Source organism: Ailuropoda melanoleuca, chromosome 3, assembly GCF_002007445.2.
Source record: "Ailuropoda melanoleuca isolate Jingjing chromosome 3, ASM200744v2, whole genome shotgun sequence".
Lineage (NCBI taxonomy): Eukaryota > Metazoa > Chordata > Mammalia > Carnivora > Ursidae > Ailuropoda > Ailuropoda melanoleuca.
In genome coordinates, this window is record NC_048220.1 from 70462093 (window position 1) to 70479116 (window position 17024).

Sequence of the window (17024 nt, forward strand, 5' to 3'; positions counted from 1 at the left end):
AAAGATGAAAGTACAGCAAAGAAATGAAAGGTGATAATGCTAAAATGAAATTGGAGTCTAACGTTCATGGAGTTAGAGGAGAAATGGCTGATGGAGGTAATCTTGGTTCTGCCACAGTGGGGGACACTCTAAATGTGCAGTTAGAGGAGTTTAGGGAAGGCCAGCTCATGGACGTAAATGAGGAAAATGGCTGTGACAAAGAGGAGGCAGGTGTCCCATAGGAAATGCCTGATGTTGGCAAAAGATTTCACATCAAAGGCACTCTCAGAGATACTGCCTGAGACTAAAAGAGTCAAGGATTAAATGTCAGAAGCTGATCAAAATTTGCCAAGAAGAGGTGCATTGAATGCATCGTAAGTTATTTACAAGAATATGGCGATCGCTGTTCAAACAACTTTTAAGTTTTTTACAAAGAAATGAAACATTGAACTCTCAATATTTGTACTATTTTATAATACGATGTACTAAATAAGCATTAGTTTTGCTATTCTTTTTTTTTAAAGATTTTATTTATTTATTTGACAGCGAGAGAGGAAACACAAGCAGGCGGAGTGGGAGAGGGAGAAGCAGGCTTCCCGCTGAGCAGGGTGCCAGATGCGGGGCTCCATCCCAGGACCCTGGGATCATGACCTAAGCTGAAGGCAGACGCTTAAAGACTGAGCCACCCAGGCGCCCCCTGAGCCATCCAGACGCCCCAGCTATTCTTTTTTGTTTCACTGTACAGTACTTTCATAACCAATAGAGAATTTTCAATGTTTGATAGAAAGTTTTAAAGGTCATGGAGCAATCTTACATTTTCTCATTCACTCTGAGTTTACTTTGCATGGTTTCAGTCTGCATGGCTGTTTTCACAGTCCTACACTCCTGTGCAAAGTGAGAATTGCCTGTGCAGAGAAACTCAGCATGCATCCATATTATCTACTCTCTCTACTCTCTGGAGCTTGTAGCTCCTGTTTTTCTTGCATTTTGTCTTAGAAACTTGTTTTTATTACCTTGTGTTGTTCTCTATTGCTGGTAAGTGATTTCAAATACAATAATTTGATGGGATAACCTTGTTAGAATAGAAAACTTGTTATGCTACTCACTCCTTCCAAAATTTTCTCTTTTAGCTAAAAACTGTTTAACAGTCATTGTTTAACAATAGCAATAAGATTGAAAACCAACTCTCAAAAATTAGGAGATTAAGGGAGTAACATTTCATTTCTGTGGTGGATTATTTACATCTATTTAAAAGAATCATGAAGAAGAACATTAAAATGATGTGAAAGAATTTTAGGACTACCTTATGAAGTGGAAAAAGCAGGTGACAAAATACTTTCCCGTGTGATTCTATTATTTGCAAAATACACATGTCTACGTGTGCGTGTATATATACACACATATGTGTGCATATCTGCACATAAATAATCATAAAGAAGGATGTAATCAAAATGTCAAGGGTAGTTATCTTTGAGTGGAAGGCTTATGAGAAATTTTTTTCCTGTTCTGTGTTTTCTGATTTGTCCACAATCAGAATATAACACTTCTGTAGGTAGACTCTGTCAGAAAACTTCTGCTCCTACCTCTACTTTTTCTTAATATTTTGGTAATAAAAAGGAGCAGTGAAGCAGACATTAAATTGTTTTTTTTAACTCTCTCAGCCTTTCTCACTTGCTTCTTTCCTATCGCAAACTCAGAACATGGCCTAATGAGTCAGGCAGCCCTGACGGTGCTGACTCTGTAAAAATATATATATTTAGAAAAATCCACTTTTCCAGTATCGGAGGTGAAGCACTCAGGAGTTTAAAAACATTCCAGGAATCTCAAGATTCGAAAGCTCAAATTTCCTTGCCTCTAACTTTTAATGTGCCCAGTCCCAGCATTGCCACACCCAGGCATTGCTGATGGATTGAAGAAGCCATCTGTGCTGTGTAGATGGCATTGCCTGTGTCTGATTAGTTGAAAATAGTTGACAAAATCCACATGGTTAAATAAATCAGGAAAATGGCAACCAAGGCGCAGATGTTTACAATCTTTCTGCACAGCCATATAAACATAGTCTGCCAGGAAAACAATCCCCGCTGGACTGTTTCTCACATTCGCACACTCAATTTTTTTAAACTATTTACTGAGCATTTACTATGCACCCCATCCTATGTTTAATGCTTACATTCATTTTCTCATTTAATCCTCATAAGAACTCTGTAAACAGAATACTATTAATTATTTTCACTTCACAGATTTTATAGGAAATTACAGCTCAGAATGTTGGGTAACTCATTCAGGGTCAGACACCAAGCACGTAATAATAACCACTTAATGAACAAGAATACAGGGTTTTACTTCAGGCTCAAATCTATTTATTTAGAACTATATTTGGTTTTTAAAAAAACCTTTCATCTGCAAACAAAACATGACATGAAAACTAGTTATAAAATAAGCAACTATGTGTAAAAAATGTATTCTAGAAAACCTCCTGTACATAAAAGTATTTCGTTAACTTCTTATATAGTTGCCAATTGTTCGTAAGAAGGAAAGAGATTTTATTTAAAGCATAAAAATTTTAGCACTGTTTTAAAAAGTGGCTTTGGATAAAATTTAACAAAAATATAATGAAAAACACTAAGGGGAAATTAAAATGACTTTTTAGTATTACTAAATAAGGAAATTGTTTTGATGAGCCAAAAGTACTATTTTAATTAGAAATCATAGGACAACAACAAGATTAACAAAAAATGTTCCTTTTAGACGCTTCAGTTGTATCTCCCACCCCCTCAAATAGACAAAATTCTATCATGTTGGTGATTCTCACAGAAGACGTGGCCATTCTTGCTCCGACTGGTGGTTTTCACTGCAGAAGCTCAAAGCCCTTTTCCTCCACCTTGGCCTTCCATCTCTGACCTTTCAAGTCTTCCTGAAATCAAATTGCCAAATCCTGTTTTCTCCTTGCAGAGCATCTCCTAATCCTTCTAATGTAATTTAGACTGACAGGACTGAGCTACAGTGTTCAATATTATATCTGCAGATGAAAAGAAGGGTGGCTCGAGGGGTACTCCAAGCTAGCTTCCAACTGGACAAACCAGACTGGAGAAAGCCTGTGCCTGTCCCCATCCCTGGGTGTGGGGGCCACAGCTGCTACCCCTTTGTAACTATGACTTGTTCCTGGCCTTGAGGGCTGAGGTCTCAGGCTTCTGACTATATGGAGACAGATTATTTTTATTAATAATAATATCCTTATTTATAGAGTGGTTATTATGTGTCAGGCACCTTGCCAAGTGAGGTTGTATGTCTTTATAGGACTTATCTAATTAAATTATGTATCCTTCTGCTTTCTGCATTCGGGGAGATTAGAGGGTTTATTCAGTGGCCAAAATAGTAAGAACAAAAACAGTACTTTGTTTTCATCTCTCCCTCATTCTTTTACTAGTAAACTTTTATTGAACACCTACTATGTGTTAGGAATTGCACTGAGTATAGATCTCACCTTTATGGAATAAAAATTTCTTGGGAGCAGACACATGCAAATAAATACTACAATGGAAATTTGTTAAGAAATATATATAATTCATATTCTACAAAATTCACCTCTTAAAAATATAGAGCTCCATGATTTTTAAGCTTCTTTACAATGTGCTACCATCTAATTCTAGAACATTTTCATCATCCCCCAAAAGAAACCCTTAGCCTATTAGCAGTCATTCCCCATCCCCTTGCCCTTGGAAGCCTCTAATCTACTTTCTGTCTCTATAGATTTGCTTATTATGGACATTTCAAATAAATGGAATCATAATCAAAGAAAAAAGAAAGAGAAAGAAAGAAAGAAATACGTAGAAAGCAATCTCGTATTTAAGAAATGGAGGATGCCTAAGTAAATTAGTTAAAAGGATCTTCTAGGGGGAATGAACCATGAGAGACTGTGGACTCTAAGAAACAAACTGAGGGCTTCAGAGAGGAGGGGGGTAGGGGATTGGGATAGGCTGGTGATGGGTATTAAGGACACATATTGCATGGTGCCCTGGGTGTTATACGCAAATAATGAATCATGGAACATTGCATCAAAAACTGGGGATGGGGCGCCTGGGTGGCACAGCGGTTNACAGCGGTTAAGCGTCTGCCTTCCGCTCAGGGCGTGATCCTGGCGTTGTGGGATCGAGCCCCACATCAGGCTCCTCCGCTTTGAGCCTGCTTCTTCCTCTTCCACTCCCCCTGCTTGTGTTCCCTCTCCTGGCTGTCTCTGTCTCTGTCGAATAAATAAATAAAATCTTTAAAAAAAATTAAAAAAAAAAGGCTCTTCTGCCTCTCAAGCCTGTTTCATCATTAGAGTGTTGTAAGGGGGTGGCCTACAAAAGAATTATCACCTTGAGTCAGTCTCCTTGCTACAGAGCCATCTAGAAAGATCTGCGTCACAAACAGGTGCTAAAGACTCTCACAGTCAGAACAATATTTAACACCCTGCTCCAAGACTCTTTGTCCAAGGTTAGCTGCCACTCACACAGATAAATTATGTTTTTGAAGAGTGTTTATGAATGCGTATAAATGATCCCATACATAGGAAACAACAAGGAGAAAATTGTATATGAGTTATGATCCCATTTTGAAACAAACAGAAAAACCCAGTAGATAAACACATATAGGCAAAGGCAAATATTAGGAGAAAATGTGATACAGTATTTGAATAATGGGACATTTTGTTTTTCTCCATATATCATTCTATGTTGTGCACATCTATAAATATCGCCATTTAGGAGTTTTATAATCAGAAAAAGTAAATATTTTATACAAATTAAAATCAAAAGTAGAATGAGTAAAAGTCTGCTTGGTATAATATATCTCTAATTACTGTTTTATTGAGTTTACCAATGAACCAGTTTATGATTCTAAGTAGTATGGTTATATTATTTTGAAATTATTTTTTTAATACAAAAGAAAACAAAAACAAACAGGTTTTCTTCAGCTAGAAGTTCCTAATTCTAAACAGATCCTATTCACTATCTTGTCACCAGACTTGAGTTCACACAAAATGGCTTCTCGCTATCTACCTATTAGAAAAAGAAAAGAAAGGTGACTGGCTGCTCAGATTGATATTTTCACACACTCCTTTTTTGGAGGCAATCATTTCCTTTAAGGTTTTTCCTCAACTTCCTTGAAGAGAAATTTACCATTCAGATATACACGTGCATGCGCACGCACACACACAGCCCCCCCCAAGAATTGGTATTTTTTAAAAAATTCCTTTAAGATATAAAAAGTGCAGAGCTGGTGATGAAAGCAGGAAGTAGCTAGAATTGGGCGCATGAAATCTGTTCGCAGTACTAGAAATGTTTTGGAACTTGATTGTTATGATGGTTACTTGCATAACTCTGTAAACTGAGTAATCATCGTTGTACTGTACACTTAAAATAAGTGAATTTTATACCTCCATGAAGCTTACAAGATAAAAAAAAAAAAGAATTGCGTTGGATACAGGAAAAAATTACTATAGCAGAAGAAAATGTTTGAGGAATCCTAAAAGCAATTAAGGAATCAAGGATGTAGTGAAAGCCGTATTAGACAGGCCCAGCTACATGTGTGGGTAGTCCCAGTGCAAAATGAAAATCCAGCACCATTGCTTAAAAATCATTAAGAATTTCAAGATGGCAACGTTAAACCAAGCGCAGGGCCCTCCTGAGTACCAGGTAGCATGCCCTGAGACCAACCGTGAAGACTGGAGAAAGCATAGCCTGACTATGGAAAGGAGAAGAATTCCATGAAATCTGAAAGGTGCTCCAAGTGAACAGTAAATAGATGCAAAGAATGGACAGGGCTTGATCACCAGGAGAACTGGGGAAGACACAGGCAGCAACATGGTGGGTCAACACCTTCTTCCACTTCTGCTTATGCTGAACAACGGTTGAGAAGTAAGAGTAGCATTTACTTCTGGACTGAAGCAGTGAATGCAAGAAATGGCATTGCAGAGGCATTTACCAAGAGCAGGACGTACTCACAAACTGAAAAGACACATCGCCTGCGCCTCCCACCCTAGAGGCACAAACTAAACCTCTTTCACAATAACGGGAGGGCAGTTGCTCTATTGAGAACCTTTCACAAATGGGGAATCAGGAAGTTTAAACACCAATGTGAAATAAACAAGGAATAATCATAATTTACAAAACCCAAACATAGTGAAAGGAAGAAACTGCAAACAGAAAAATGAAAATCCATGAGTAAGTAGAAACCATTTTAAAATTAGCGTAATTAACATTTGCAAATAAATGTAAGGGATGATCCTATCTAAAAATATAAACAAAAGAGGTGTTTATGGAATAAAAACATTCGCAGATCTTAACTTTTTAAAACATAAACAATGGCTTACCTGTTCAGTCTATTAAAAGGATGTTTTGATAGAAGATTCTAGTTTCAATATATTTTAATTTATCAATCTTACCCTTTATAGCTAGTGATTTTTGCAACTGTGTTTAAGAAGTCTTTCATTATCTTAAGGTCAAAAAGATACTCCTGTATATTATCTAGCAAATGCCATCTTTCTTAGCCTTCCACATGTATAATTACAATCCACCTTACGGCACTTGTGTGGCTCAGAAGGTCAAGCATCCTTTAGGCTCAGGTCATGATCTCCAGGTCCTGGAATCCACTCCCACATCAGGCTCCCAGCTTGGCAGAGAGTCTGCTTCTCCCTCTCCCTCTCCCCCTGCTTGTGCTCTCTCTGTCTCTCTCTCTCTCACTCTCTCTCTCTCAAATGAATAAATAAAATCTTAAAACAAAAACCAAAAACAATCCACCTGGAATTGCTTTGTGTGCTGTATAGGGTGAGAGGACAGAGCTTGTCAAGTTCCTGCCCCCACCCCACTGTGCACAGATATTGAACAAACCCAGCACCAATCATTGAAAGAACTGTTCTTTCCCCACTGCTCTGCAGTGCTGACTGTGTCACATAGCATCCATATGTGAGTCTTTATCTGGGTTTCCTATTTATTTACATTGGGTTTTCATTTATACATTGTACAGTGTTAATGTCTTAATTGTTCTAACTTCATGTTAAGCCTTGACGTTCAGTAGTTTGTATTTCAAATTTATCCTTCTTAGAGATTGTCTTGGCTCTTTTGGGCCCTCTGATTCACCATATAAATTCTAGAATCAGCTTTTTAGTTTCCACTAAAAAAAAAAAAATGCTGAGATTTTGAGTGGAAATGCAGTGAGTCCATAGATTGATGTAGGGGAATTGATATCTTTAAAATGTTGACTCTTTTCATCAGTGAATATCCCTCCACTTATTTAAGTCTATGAGTGTCTTAATAATTCTTTCTAGTTTTCTTTTTTGTGGATTTGCCTAAGTACTTGATACTTCTTGATGCTATTTATATAGAGCATTTAAGTTTTTTTTTTAATTTTTAATATATTATAGTCTTTGTTGGTTAGAATAAAATTGATTGTTTTTCGCTGACCGTTATCTGTAGACTCTTGGGATTTTCTACATGAGGAAATGTATCATCCACTAATAATGACAATTTTATTTATTATTTTCCAATCACACTTCCTTTTTTAAACCTTTCTGCTCTGGCTAGAACTATAGTATAAAGTTGAGTAGAAGTGGTGAGTGCAAGAATTCTTGTCTCATTTCTAACCCCAAAAGTTTTATAGGGTATGGCTAAGTCAACTTCAATAAATTATACTATATGACTTTCCAGAGTCATTTTATGATTTTGTACTTCCAATGGCAGGGCAATAGTTCTAGCGGGAATACTAAGCATCTATGTGAATCTAGACTTCTAGTAGTCTGTTTTAATATTTCTCCCTTCTCCTTTCCATTTCAAAATTCAACCACTGGAAGAAAAAAACAAAACCATTACAGAGATTTGTTTCTGAGCATGAAGGGAAAATGAAGAGGTTTGAGGACAGGGGTGGGGTTGGACAGAAAGCAGGATCCAGAAAGACGTATTTGGTTTACTCCATATTCTCCCATATTGTTACATTCTTCATATCACTAGTATATTCTAGTGTGTCATTTTTAATTCCTAGGGGAAAAATTAGGGAAAAAGATAAAAGGGTAAAATAAAAATAGTATTTTAAATGAACAAACTTGAAAACATTAAAATTACTTAAGTGTACATGAGCAAAAATGCATTTTTATTTTTACTTCACAGGATCTTGGCTAATGACAGAGGAAAAGACTGAGTGCGGGTATGTACTCCACAAATCTGGATATAATTGCATCCCTCCACTGCCCTCATAGTCTGAGGCTTTCCTTCACACCCCAGAGAGGCTTGTGGCAAAATAATATATAAAGAAGGCACATCGTGACAAACTTACACTTCATTTGAAGTTTTTTATTTTATTTTTTCTACAAATTATTTGGATTTTTAAATATGGGTTTTATAATATTAAATAATTATTTGGATCTGAATGTTTGTTTTAAAAAAACTGATTTTCTTCCCAATACAATTTCATAATGATTTTCCACTGATGAAAAACCACATTCATGCTTCTTTTCCTACGTATTTTGAAAAATGAAACTAATGAAACTCTGGAAACCCAGAAAGTATTTAATCTTCAAAACTGCATTTAAATATAATTATATTCAGATCTCCTTCACATTTCTACCTGCTTTGAAGCTCTCTTCCACAGCACAAAGGTTTATTGGAGGATACTGGAGAGCTTATCAGCTGGCATGCTGTTAATTCTATCTTGTCAGTATTGCTTTCGTTGGTACAACAAAAAGAAAATTGCATGATATTCCCCTTTTTAAGTCCAATTCTTATTCCAAGTTTTGTGTACTTCTCTCTTCCTTGGCAAAAAATTTCTTTTAAAGAATGCCAAGTTCTTATGTGAACCTAAATGTGATGGTGATGAAAATAGTAGTTCAGTGGGTACTTGGACTCCTCATCTGAACAGACTGGCTACAAGACTGGCCTTTAGATATAGGAGGACGCCTGAGCGTGTCCTTTCACCATGATCCTTTCTCTAAGCCATCCCTTTTTATGAAGGGATGCACTATTGAGCTATTGTTCTATTTTCAAATATCTCTATATTGTATAAAAACAGAGCATGTCATCTCATGCACATATGGAAGAGAGAACTCAAGTGTGCTGCAGAAGACTTGGTTTTAATCTTGGTTAGTTTCTAGTCCTCAGCTAGATGATTCTTGAGGCCTGTTGTCTAACCTGAAAATGAGGCATCTCTATTGGATGATACGTAAAAGCCATTCCTGTTCTAATAATCTACATAGAGCTTAAGAAGGGAACTATTCTATTAATTTCTTAATGATGCAGCTTTAAGTTGTAGTAGAGGGAGAAATAAGGTGGTTTTAAAATTTTTATTTATATTTAGAATGGAATCAAGCAGTTAGGTGAGAACACTGATACGTAGCAGTGATATATTTTGTGATACCTTTTGTTGAAAGAAACAGTTTGGAAGGATGCCACAAGTTTGCTTCTTCCCCCCTCACTCCTGGGCTTCCTACACAACCCTCAATTTCTAGAAATAAGGCAAAGAACAAAGTCTTTAGCAATTGGTTTCAAACTGGACTTGTAAAACCCTAGAGTTCTACATAGCCCTTCAGAGAGTTTACAAACATTTGATATGAATTTCCTTTTTTAAAATAAATATTACATATTTTATATATAAAACATATATACCTTTATTTTAAAGTTTAGTATAGACTTATTTGACAAATATTCACAGAGTGCGTATTATATGTTGAGAACAGTCCTCAGATCTCAGAATTCAAGACTAAACAGAAACGGACAAAAATCCCTGCCCTCCATTAAATTTATATTCCAGTGGTGATGAAAGAAAAAAAGAAAGAAAGAAGAAAGAAAGAAAGAAAGAAAGAAAGAAAGAAAGAAAGAAAGAAAGAAAAGAGAAAGGAGGGAACGAAGAGAGAGAAAGAAAGGTAGAGAAAGAGAGAGAGGGAGAAAGGAAAAGAAAGAGAGAAAAGAAATAAAAAAGGTTAACTATATAATATGAAAATTTTATAAGGGTAACAGGAAAATTAAGCAGAGGCTACAAAATCAATCAGGAGATTAGAGTGCATCTGTCTGAAAAGATGTGGCTTAATAAAGACATGAAGGCAGTGGGGAGAGAGCCAGAGGGACAGCAGATGCAAAGGCCCTAAGGCAGGATGGAGCATACCTGGTGGGCTAAATCAAGAGGGCAATAGAAAGAGGAGAGGCCAGGGAAGAATAGAGGCCTGTGGGCCATCACAGGTCTCTGGCTTCAACACACTGGAAGGCTTTAAACCCTTCAGCAGTGCTACGTGGTCCAGCACTTTTATGAGAAGCTTACCTGTATTCTCTTCATATACATTTGAATATGGTACTGAACAAGAATGTTTATTTCTATACTAATCTTGTTCAAAATCAGGCCTATAGCAGTCAATTCAAACAAAAACTACACATTTTTGGGACATCTGGGTGGCTCAGTAGGTTAAGTGTCTGCCTTTGGCTCGGATCATGATCTCAGGGTTCTGGGATCGAGCCCCGCATCCGGGCTTCCTGCTCAGCAAGGAGTCTGCTTCTCCCTCTTTCTCTGCCTCTCCCCCTGGCCTGTGATCTCTCTCTCTCTCTCTCAAATAAATAAATAAAATCTTAAAAAAAAAAAAAACTATACAGTTTTATGGCAACAAATGTGGTTTAAGTTCAATTACATGCCAGGCAAGACTTAGGTATATCTGCTTACTTTTGCCACAACGAGCAAATTCATAACATATTGATAACATTAAATTATAATTAGCTCTAATCATCATTTTAGGTTTAGATTACTTCTAATCTAGCATATTTATTGATAAGAAATGCAAACTATTTTTTATATATTGCTATTCCATGCAACTCAAAATTAAAACTGTCATTTGCATCCCTTTCAGGCTTCCAGAGTGGTTAATTAATAACATCTTGAAACTTCATGATAAACTCCTATCTTTTACAAAATTCGTATCTTTTTTTTTACTGGATAACCAAACAAAATTCAACTGTAAGTTGGGTGTTGAAACTGCCATGACCTCAAATACCATCCAGAGACCCCAATATCAAGTTATTATGTTCATTGAAACAGGCTCATGGATCTCACAAATTGGATTAATAAAAAATAAATGCTATAAATTTGAAATTATAAAATAAATTTATATTAATGAAATTGCCCCTCTATCTGGTTAATCTATGTAATTTTTACAGACTTGGTGCCCAGTGAGAAATGGATGGAAGGTAATTCTGGAGAAGTCATAAGTGCAAGCAGGTAAGGGAGTGTATTCTCCTCTTTTCGGTCTTCATTTATTCAACCCCCCGTGTAAGTAGAAAAATGAGCTTTTCATTTAAAAATTATATATTTCCATCCTTATCATTATTTGGGGACCCATTCTGGATGAAGCCATTGATGCTAAAATCATTCGGTGAAAGTGTGCTGGAAAACAGAATATTCACATTATTTATATGAGGACACAGAATTACCTCATAGGTTAGTTAACTTATAAAGGAGAAATGGCACCTTTGTGAAAGAGAGCTTTCATACACTACTGTAACCAAGTGATTAAGTTTAGTATTACGTGCCTCCAGAGATGATGAAATGGCAAGTATACAATGCCACCTATGTAGTATTGTCAACAAAATTTCTAGAATCTAATCATGAGGAAATAAACAGTAACATCCAAACTGTAAGCTATTCAAAGACAACTGGACTATACTCTTCAACCTGTTTCTGTCATAAAAGATAAAAAGTAGCTCCAGGGGCACCTGGGTGGCTCAGTTAATTGAGCATCCGACTCTTGATTTAGGCTCAGGTCATGATCTCATGGTCCTGGGATCGAGCCCCGCGTTGGACTCCACACTCAGCGGGGAGTCTGCTTGAGATTCTCTCTCTTCCTCTCCCCCGTTCTCTCTAAATAAATAAATAAATAATTTTTTTTAAGTGGTTCCAAATGAAGGAAGGCTGAAAATATATCAAAGCTAAATGTAATACATGACCCTTGATTGGATTTTTTAAAAAGCTATGAAGGACATTTAAAGGACAATTAAAAATTTTTTAATCTGTACTCTATTTTAGATGTTATTGTATATTATACCACTTTTTAAATTCTTGGGAGTGAAAATGGCATTGTGATAATATAGGAAAATGTCTTTATCCTTAAGTGCTAAATACTGAGGTATTTAGCGGAGGAGTAACATGATGTTATATGTTATTTTGAAATGGGTCAAAGAAAAAAAAGGAAGTTGGAAAAGATACATATTTATATAGATAGATAGATAAATGATAATAGATAAATAGCACACATATGTTATAAAATTTAACCATTTGAATTTAAGTGAAGGGTATGTGAGTGTTCATCGTGCTATTCTTTCAACGCTTCTGCAAGGTTGGAATATTTCAAAACAAAGATTGGGGAAGGCAAGAGAGAAAGACTGGTGTCCCTGAACAACGTAGTCTGAATAATTCTGACTTCAGAGTCACTTCTCACATCAGGGGGATGTTTGCCCACTCTGGTCACCAAATGAGGTGAATTGCAGCGTCAGTCAAGACAGCCTAAGTCAGGCTGCAGAATGGCTGTAGACTAATTAGTTAGCCTCATCCAACCTCAGTCTAGTTAATTTTATTGCCTTAATTCACGTAACAAAAAAAGAAAAATCACCCGGACAAAAAATGTAAACCTCTCCACCCAAGCTCAAGAAAGAGCTTTAGAGCACATGGAATTTAGCACCAAAGGAATTATGAACTGATATTTGCTCAGATTTGTTATGTTTATTTACTCACCCTAAGAAAAATATTTGCCTTTTGTAACAAGATTCTTTGAATTCATGGGAGAGCAAAGCTGATCCTGCACATTTGGTGGTGGGGGTATAGGGGAGAAGCAAACATACATTTTGGAATCCTACATCACGGCCTCCAGGAAACAGAGGCCCTTTGCTTTCTACCCTCAAGATGCCACTCTCCAGGTTGAAGGAAAAGGTGTCAACTGTTGTACGAGTCCCAACTGCCCAGAGTTCAGCATAAAGGGAGCGTTTGTGTTGACAGTGGGACTGTGGCTTTCAATTGGAATCTGCCCTGCAGCGCCTCATCTATGCTAAGTGTCCTGGGCTCCCTGGCAGTGTTCTAGCTAGCCTGTTAGAATTCAAGGGGTCATGAACTAGAGCCATACCAGAAACCAAATGGGATAGGCAGGCACCTCAACTGTCATTTGTAAGGCTGAGAGAAACAATGAAACTATTGAACAATAGAAAAGGGCTTTTCTTCGTCTCACCAGTGAAACAAATCTTAAAATATGAAGATCAAGGACTGCTAGAGATAAGAGACAGGGAAGAACTGACACCTCTTAACAGCAGGTGGTAACAGTGGGGTCTGTGCTTTGAAAAATGTGTCAGATCCTTTTAGGACTCCGTAAAACGCTTCTGGTTCCTATGGTGACACTGATAATACTTTGTCAATCATTGTGATATCGAGATCTACATTAAGCAGTTTAAAAAGCACCTTGAAATGCTTGAAGGTTAAATTAGTTTCTCCTCTCAATTGCTTGGTGTCAATTGTAGTTGCGATAATTGGAGGAGATACACTCAGTTTGTGAGAAATACTGACCAATATGTCTTACCTCTTACAAAGCTCAGAAAGGTATGAAGCCATAAACTGTTGCAAACAGCCCGGACTCTAATCAAAGTACACGTCTCCAGAGTGAAAGAGACTAAGGAATTCATTAGTCTTCATGCTGTGCCCAGACCCTCACTTAAGGAAGGCCATTCACTGCAGGATTGCCCGTTCTCGAGGAGAGCAGTTTATTTGTCTGGTCTTTCCTAAATTAATTTGTTTTTCAGGAAAGGGCATTGTCTAATAAAATTCTGTGGAAACATTCCACGACTCCAAGGCAGGACTCCTGCCACTGACCCGTATCAAAAACTGTTTTTTGTGGTGTTAGATTAACCATCAACCATAAATCTTAAACAAATCTGGAAAAGATGGGCTTTCTGTTGTTTTTTTTTCTCTTTTACTGGCTTTTGCACATAATTCTCTTAACAGTAAATAGAATTTTGCCAAGTAAAGTAAGAAACTGAATTTCCAGGTAGACAGATCCCCAGAAGGTTTGTTAGCTGCATTCCTTCAAAAATCTAGATTGATTCTGAACCTCTGCAGACTTATCTTTCCCAGTGGGGCTAGAATGGCTGGAGGGACACTTCCTCCCCAGTTCTGCCCATTTCTCGTTGACCCAACAGCAGTGTTCCAACACCTTTGCCTGGAACTCTGGTGTTCTCCACATGCCTCAATGTGTGACTTCAGTGTCACTTTCAAGAAGTTACTTTCAATGAGTTTCTGAATATCCTGCTATAGAAACAGGTAATTATTCTTTAGAATAAGGAATACGTTATTAAGTATTTAACACAGACACTATAGGACCATACTGGAAAAAAAATCATTTTAGTATGCTATTAAAAAAATTCAGAAAAATAAAGGATTTCCACCACCAATTCCAAAAGAAAAAGAAAAACTAGTTTCCATTCACATTAAATCAGAATTGTACCAAATCTTTTATAAGTATAGCATTTGTGATTTTAGTTTATAAAAGATAATAAGCACATTTGTTCATTTTCAGTACATGAAATTGACACAATGTTTTGTCTATATTCATGTCATAATAATAGTAATAACAGCTAACATTAACTGAGCACTTAAGGTCTGCCATGACTCTATTACACATATGATCAATCTCATTAAGCAGGATCCATTACTGTTCCAATTATGCAAATGAAGAAACTGAAGTCTGGTGAGGTGACAAAACAAGGAAAATAGGAAAGCTGTTCTGACTGACTCTAGTTTCTGAAATCTTAATTACCACCCTGATAACGTGTCATAGCCACCCTTGTCCCTAAATTTCATATTTTCTCACATTTCATACAAGTTTACAGTTGTATTAGTCTGCCTGGGGCACCATAACAAAATATCATAGACTGAGAAGCTTCAACAACAGAAATTTATTTCTCACAGCTCTGGAGGCTGTGAAATCCAAAATCAAAGTGCCAGCAAGGTAGGTTTTCTTCTGAAGCTTTTTCTCTTGGCGTATACATGGTTGCCATCTTGCTGTGTGCTCACATGACCTCTTCGTTCACATTTACACACACACACACACACACACACACACACACAGAGGGGGGAAAGAGAAAGAGAGCTCTAGTGTCTCTTCTTATAAAGACACTGATTCTATCTAACCATGTCAGGAACCCCCACCCCATGATCTCATTTAACTATAATTACTTCCTTAGAGGTCCCATCTCCAAATACAGTCACATTGGAGCTTCTAGTTTATGACTTTGGAGGAGAGACACACAAACATTCAGTCCTTTAAAACAGGTAACTTAGTGTATTTCCAAAAGAAAATTATTCCAAGTTCATTAAAATGCTAACAAATAGGAACTTCTTCAAGTTCCAAATTCCCCCTTTAAAACACCTGCGACATCATGTGTACTACAGACCTCATATGGACAGAAAGATGGAAGATGTGAAATTCGTCATTGCTCACATTGTCTTAGCTAAGTGGATGATGAGAGGTGACCCCTGAGAGGGGATCGTATCAGAGAACTAAAGCAAACATTCAAGCAAAACCATGACGCCCTGCCTGAGTCATTGGAAAGACGGCTCTGATCAGACTCTAGATGATTTCAATAGCCAGGAGCATTAGTGAATACTTTTCTTCCTGGGCTATGCTCAGCTTTCACTCGTTATGAGAGGAAAAAATGCATTAAGCTAATCACATGCTATAATCCAGGTACATATATATGCACTTAGAGGTTAGCATACAAATCCCAAATAACAAAGTAAGAAATGATTGGTCATGGCATTTTCTAGAAACGTAGTTTGTATTTCTTTTTTAATTAACCCTTATGACTTATATGGAAAAACAAGACTAAGCATGTATGTTGTATACAGTTGTTGATTCAATAAAAATGAAGCTATCTAGAAACAAAGCTCTGCAGCCTCTGTAAACACATGTGCTCTGTTAGAATTTCAATTGTCTGACATGGTTCAGATCCTACTCAACTCATTACGATGTTCACGGTCGATATTTTTCAACAGCGCAATGAAACATGCCACGGTATTTGAAGCCATAGCCTGCAAACATTACTGTTACACAGCCTTCTGCTCCCACAATGGTGAATCAAGATAAATGCTATGGATTTTCTCAAATTTATTCTTTCCACTTTATACAGTAGCAGGCTGGTCAGGCAGAGACACCTCTAAGCACCTATGCAACAAATTTAGGACCTTCCAGGCAGCCACAATATCTATTAGCAGGTGCCAAATCAGAGTATTCCACAAGAAACATTCTGTCCGGATGAATATAGTGGCAGTTTCCCGATCTCATAGAATTTCAGTGTGAGGGAGAGCAAGTTGACTGAAAGTGCCAGTCATTTAGCAAGCATGTAATTAAGTAGACAGATGAAAGGTAGATGATACATGGACAGATAGACCTTCTTATTAGTCCACCAGACTTCCAATGCAATGGCAATTGAAAAAACTAGCATTTTGTGATGTGTGTGTCAGGGGGAAAATAGGCTTAACTCTTATTTCCTTTCGAATTCACACATTTTTTTCCTCCCTACCTCTGTGCCTTACTACAGTGTTCCTTGTGAAACGGAGCAAAGTCAAGTAATATCATATTTAGAGGAGGAAAATCCTTCACAGACTTCTAAGCTGCTAATTCTTTCCCAATCAGACAGACACAGCACTTCTCTCTTTGGAATAAATATGTTGGGATCAAATGAATTGCCAGAAAAGGGTGTTGTGCTTTGTTCTGTTTTAATTCACTTGCACATGGCTTGACTTTTGTTTGTCTTCCTGTCAGCCTTCTACACTTACCTTGGCATTTCTCCTAATCAGCCAGCAGGACTACGTAGGAATGTCCGTCTACAAGTCAGTTTAGGTAAACCTGGCCACCCGCCTCCCTGTAGGACTTTCTCACCAGCCCTCAGCTCACATTATCCAGTGCCAACCAGACAGAAATAACCACAGGATTCTAAACTTGCCCTTTCTTTGGAAGGGTCACTCTCCCTCTTCCCACTCCTTTCTATGGGCTCTTTGGG

The 17024-nt window shown here is 37.3% G+C and overlaps 1 long non-coding RNA gene across 2 annotated transcripts in view; it reads left to right on the forward strand.

The window, feature by feature from the left end:
- Nucleotides 1–17024, forward strand: part of LOC117801540 — a 234376-nt gene that overhangs the window by 123966 nt on the left and 93386 nt on the right. For both annotated transcript variants that reach the window (XR_004624163.1, XR_004624164.1), the window contains exons 3-4: nt 8121–8157; nt 11145–11205. This is a non-coding gene — a long non-coding RNA (uncharacterized LOC117801540). The remainder of the gene's footprint in view (nt 1–8120; nt 8158–11144; nt 11206–17024) is intronic.